The 6,100-nt window shown below is 27.6% G+C and overlaps 1 long non-coding RNA gene across 1 annotated transcript; it reads left to right on the top strand.

Moving 5' to 3' along the window:
- Positions 1-1,447: 1,447 nt before the first annotated feature.
- On the top strand, positions 1,448-5,798 carry LOC122270695 (uncharacterized). The gene is made up of 2 exons (XR_006225938.3): positions 1,448-1,584; positions 3,985-5,798. It is a non-coding gene; the product is annotated as an uncharacterized LOC122270695 (long non-coding RNA).
- Positions 5,799-6,100: the final 302 nt, after the last annotated feature.

The following is a 6,100-nucleotide window of genomic DNA, read 5'->3' as shown; positions in this document are numbered from 1 at the left end:
ATTTTAGGATATTAAAAATAGACGTAATTTAAAATACGCATTTGAAAAAATGGATATGACTCTTAAATGCAAATTTAAGAAAACAGACAAAGTTTAAAATGCGCGTTCCAAAAAATGGATATGACTCAAAATGCGAATTTAAGAAAATAAAACATAGTTTGAAATGCGCGTTTCAAAAAATGGAAATGATTCAAAATACAAATTTAAGAAAATAAGACTTAGTTTGAAATGCGCGTTCCAAAAGATGGAAATGATTCAAAATACAAATTTAAGAAAATAAGATATAGTTTGAAATGAGCGTTTCAAAAAATTGATATGATTCAAAAGGCGAATTTAAGAAACTATGACATAGCTTGAAATGCGCGTTTCGAAAAATGGAGATGATTCAAAATACGAATTCAGGAAAATAAAACATAGTTTGAAATGCGCCTTTCAAAAAATAGATAGACTCAAAATATGAATTTAAGAAAATAGATATAGCCTAAAATGCGAGCCCGAAAGCATAAACTTATCACTAAAAGCGCGTTTAAAAAAATAAACGTTGCTATTAAAGTAAATTCATTTGATTCTGTATTCTATACGTTATAATTATTGTATTTTAAAAGAATTTATCAGAAACTAATGATTCGTAGAGTTTATAAAATAAAAATTCGAAATTTTCATTTTAAATTTATAAGCGCTTTTTTCTAAAAATAGCGCAGTTAAAACCAAAGATGCAATTAGTGCTATACCAATTTGATGAAGCATACATTTTAAACTTTTTCTAACAAGTAATATGAGCTATGCTTATTTTTTCGAAGATGATTTTCGAGTTTGGTTATTTTCTAAAACACGCATTTTGAGCTATGCTTATTTTTTCGTGTCTATTTTCTAAAACACGCATTTTGAGCTATGCTCATTTTTTCGTGTCTATCTTCTTAAACAAGCCCTTTGAGCTATTCTTATTCTTCCGAAAGCGATTTTCGGGCTATATTTATTTCTTACACACGCATTTTGAGCTATCTCCATGCAAAATAGTTGTTAAGATTACGCCACACAGCGGGGGGGGGGGGGGGATTTTCACTACAAATTCTGTTTAACCTCCATCGGTATTATAAAATATATAATTATTAGTCTAGGTAAATTATAAAGCTTCAAATGACGAATTTTTTTTAATATAAAATTGCAAACTAATTATGCCAACATTTTTTATTTTATTTCTAATGGCAGAAATTGACAAACTCTTAACAAGAAGAATAAATACACTCTAAAAACTGTACCTCTGATTTCAGAGGCACAAGCTAAATGTACCGTGTATTTTCTCGCGTAAGAGGCACATAACTAATGTGCCTTTAAAAATGAGAGGCACCACGAGAAATTGAAGGCACCAAAGCAAACGCCAGTCAATGCGCGGTACGAAAAGACTTTTGTGCCTTTCATTTCTTTTTCTTCGGTACGATCATGTAACGGAGAACAAGCGCATGCGCACATCAGTGAAAAATTTTATGACGAAATACGTTTTCTGTCCCTTCCCATCCACGCTACCGATGGAAGAAGTTTGTCTACAAATGTGTTCTATCGATGTTATAAAAATGCTTGAATTTGGTAAGTTTAATACTTATATCTTATTTTTATATTTATTCCTAAGTAACGACGGCATCTTTTTTATTAATACATTTCAATTTTTATTACTGAATTATTAATGCTACAAATCTTATAAAAATGTTTAAGCGAGAGAGCTAACCCTAGTTATGTTTACATTTCTGTTGTAGTTGTATTATTTATGTTTTATCATTATAATATTAAGAGGAATGTTTTTAAAGTGCCCTATATTTGTTCTGTAGTGTTTGATTATAATTTTGTATGAGGTTTTCAATGTGGCGATAGCTATGAATAAGAAATCATTTTTATTTGAAATACCAATTTGCTTTTTTGTTTATCTTAGTTTACATTCGAGAGCTATCACAGAAATTCTCTCACAGAATGATTGAATAATTTAAAAAACAACGAAGAATGTTTTCGAATTTTTATTATAATTATGAAAAGTATACTTTCAATTATTAGCTATTTTAGAAAACAATTGACATTGATATCTAATTATAATTATTTCAAACTGTTACTAAACTTACAGTTGATATACACCTGAAGAAAAAAATAAGATTATGCTTTATTTATATTTTAAATATGGTGTAAGCATGGGAGAAAAAGGCAATCTTCTAATGATTTATAAATTTTTAATTAGTTATTATTTTTTTTGAAAAAGTAATGTTTAAAAATGTTTTATTCTAACATCACAGCTTTCAGTGTATAATTTCAAATTTTAGTTTTGAATTTATGACTCAAAATAGATAACATGGGATATATAATTATTTACGACTGTGAAACTCCTTTTAAAAATTGTAACATTTCAAATTGAAATTTAATTTATTTGATTTTTAAAAAGGATTAATAGCTTGCTCCAGGGTGCTCTTGTGGCACAGCTGGTTAAATTATCTTTCACACTGCTTATTAGAGAACTAGGGTAATGAGTTAGATCCTGGCAATGTATAAAACAACTGGCGTGTATACTTTGCATATAAATTCCGCCACAACTGAAAGTTCTCTCATTGGTTATCGTGCAGAAGATTCAAACGAGCTAGCTCAAGCGGAGTCCACTTTATCTGACCAGTATCAAAATTACATGGCATTTTAACCATGGCCGTTAAAAAGTAAAGCCCTAGAAATAGGATTTTTGGTCATGGTTGAGTGATGGGCGGTGATGAGTACCTTGCTCTTTGTTTAAAATAATATAATGCCAAGTACTTAACAGCTTGAACTTTTTGAAAAATATTAAAGTATTGCTAACTAGAGCAGTTTAATTTACATAATTTTGATATCAATAACTATATATAAAAAATAAAAAAATTATTTGCATAACATTCATTGGATCACAAATGGATTAGATATGCAGAATCGCTGTTGTGTCACTGGCATTTTCCCTTAATGCTTTATCGATATATACTGAATACTTTATTTAAAAAACATTTGGTACTTCATATTCAATGCTCAACACTTTATACTCCATGTTTTCTTGCTACGAAAAGCTACCTAGTAAAACTTTCTAATTCAGCATCAGTGATAATAATTTTTAGGAAACTTTTATTTTTTTTATTGTTATTGCTACCTTACCTGTGTTACTTAGAATAACATTATCAAAAAACTTTTATTAATCTATAACTAATGCTTTTCCTGAACTGTAGTAAAAAAAATATGAAGCGAAGCAATTTTGATAACAATATTTAGAAAGAAAATATATTGATTGTAAGGATTGATATGTGTATAAACTTGATACAGTGAAATTTTTTTTTTTTTGCTCTCTGAAAGACAATTTAATGTTTGTGTAATCTAAATTTATATTATTAGTATAACTAAATGATTAATAGTTTTTTTTGCTGTTACTTTTTGTCTCGACTGTGTTCCAGTAAATGCAAAAAAATGTTTTTAATTATTAAATATTTTTATAAATAATAAATAATTACTTTTCGATTTACATTTGAATTTTCTTTGTTGACTCCAATTTTGTTTTGTGTTAAGAACAATCCTTGCACTTTCTTATGTATTTAAGCTTAGATAGATTTACACTTCTTTTTTCTGTAACACGTTGAATGCCACACTAATTTTACATGGCTTGTCCGTCTGGCCAAAATGATTTTTTCAGTATATATTACAATTATTTCTTCAAACCATTTTAGTAATAATAATATAAAAAAAAAAAATTAGAGCATTAAAAATTTATTCGAGTTATGTGTTTCGAATAATCTAGGCACCAGTCACCGGTGACCCCTATGGCATTCAACGTGTTAAATTAGTTCAATAATATTATATATAAAAATTATTTTAGCTAAACCTATTCTTAATGTAATAAAATCTTCATGAATGTATTTGTGTACATTGTGATAGAAACTTTTAACAACTTATTCAAATAAAATACTCTTACATTGATAAGTCCTGTTTTAAATGTTCTAGCCGAGATGAATGCATGACAAAACACTGACATGGAGAGGAAAACCACTAAGCCTGCTACAGTTAGTCTGGCGTCCAGGGGACTCAAACCCATGATCCAACTACCTCGGAGGATATTTTACATCAGCACTGTGGTCAATGCTAAACTATAAATAATGTGGATGCTGTGGGAAGGATTTGATCAGGCCTCCTCTGCAAATGCTTTGCCCATGTACCTCCCCCGGCAAAGTGTTGAGCATTTTTTCTTCCGGATACAACCTTTAAATGTCCGTTGCTATTTCTCTGAATTATTGTGATTCTGTATTAATAACTAGTGAAAACTAAAAGAAAGAAAAATGTGTGTCATTTGATTTTTTTCAAAATTTGGAAAATGTTTTAATAAAAGTTCTCTGCGAAACATGTGGACTTTTTTTATAAGGGTCTGCATTAAACGAATCTTACCATTTCCAAGTAAAATTGACTTACATTACCAAGTAAATTGTTCCACTCTGTAAAGCAAATTTATCTATATGTTATCACCTTTTACTATTATATTTTATTTTCTCATTATAGTGCTAATTTTTTTAATTTTGTTTTATTTTAAATTATTATAATTTTTGTAAATTTGGTTTTGGCTATTCTCACTGGTTAAATTACTCATTGTATTAAGTGTGTTTACCATTATAATTTTGCTTCCGGTGTTGTGTTTCCATTTTTTACCTGCACTTTTTCTTTATTGACCTTTAATTATGATATTACTATATATATATACATAGCCTATACTAAGTATTTCAAATTATTTGCCAGATTTTAAAATTCTTAGCCAAAGGAAAATGTTAGAAATTTTTTATGATAGATTTTTTCTGTAGGAAACTTTTAAACATAATACAAATTTATTATAAATTAATTATTTTATAAAAATGCAAATAGAAATTTAGAGTCATTTTGCTGTTGGGGAGGAGTAAACGTGCAATGAATGGGGGAGAGATTGAAAAATGCAAATGTTTTATCGTGTTTGAGGGGAGGAAATAAACATAGATTGAGGTTTATTTTTGGCAACGTATTAGATTAGTGTAGTAATATAAAGATAAACCTGAATCGACGCTATGTTCTGCGTTATTAAATTAGTGCATATATTATTGTCATGAAAAAATATTTTTTCTGCTAAAATAATCTGCATCTTGTTTTTCGTTTGAAAACAGCTTTCGCCAATACTTTCCCTCAAAAGGGAACAAGGTCTTTTTTCTTCAATTGTAAACTAGCCATTGTACATTTTCTCTATGGGCTAATTTTATTTAGTACATTAGATTGTTGTAATCAAGTTTAAGTTAAAATAATTTTTATTTTAATAATATTTATAAAACAAATGCATGTTTAATGATTGGGGATAAAAATGCGGAATTTCACGATTTTTAAAATACTATAAAAAATAAAAATTCTGAAACAAGCTTTCAAAAAAAATTGCAAAATTCTTTTCATATATTCAGAGCTCAAATAAAATTGTCAATTAAGTAATATTAAGTACAGTTAGTTCTAAAAAAATTGAAAGCTAATGTTCCCAAAATGGGAATGATGGTGCCTAATGGGTTAATATGCTTCGCCAAAATCAGGATTTTAAAAAAAAATTCATTTCAATAGAAAGAAATCTTTGATTTTACACTTGTAAAGTCATTTGATTAAACATATTTGATGTTATAAAACATACAAATTGTTCAAAATCTACATCTATAATTTTAAAATATTGTGAAAGTTCTATATTTTTCCATATTTGTGTGCAACTGTTACTAAATTATGTAATATTGTTCTTTATGTGTGAAAATAAAAGATATTAGATTTCATGATATTTAGTGTTTAATTTTGATTCTTATAAAGCTATTTTATTGAATCTCTAAATATTTAAAAAATATCTAAATTTATAAGAAATTTCCATTTTGAGGATACTTTTTGGAAAAAAAATCCATGAATTATATTGACTTGGTTTAACAGAAATAAATATTTTTTATACCTATATCTGATTAGAAAAACATCATTGTAATTGTTGAAGTATCATTAAACGCTACATAATTAAAGAAATTGTATAAATTTACATATTTTATAATTGCCTATGAAAAAGCATTAGATGGAATCCCTTGAGATGATC

The sequence above is a fragment of the Parasteatoda tepidariorum genome, chromosome 2 (genome assembly GCF_982258835.1).
Source record: "Parasteatoda tepidariorum strain Cologne lab strain chromosome 2, Ptep-v5.0, whole genome shotgun sequence".
Classification (NCBI taxonomy): Eukaryota; Metazoa; Arthropoda; class Arachnida; order Araneae; family Theridiidae; genus Parasteatoda; species Parasteatoda tepidariorum.
Note: the sequence above shows the minus strand (reverse complement) of the source record. Positions and strands in the feature narration are given on the sequence as shown.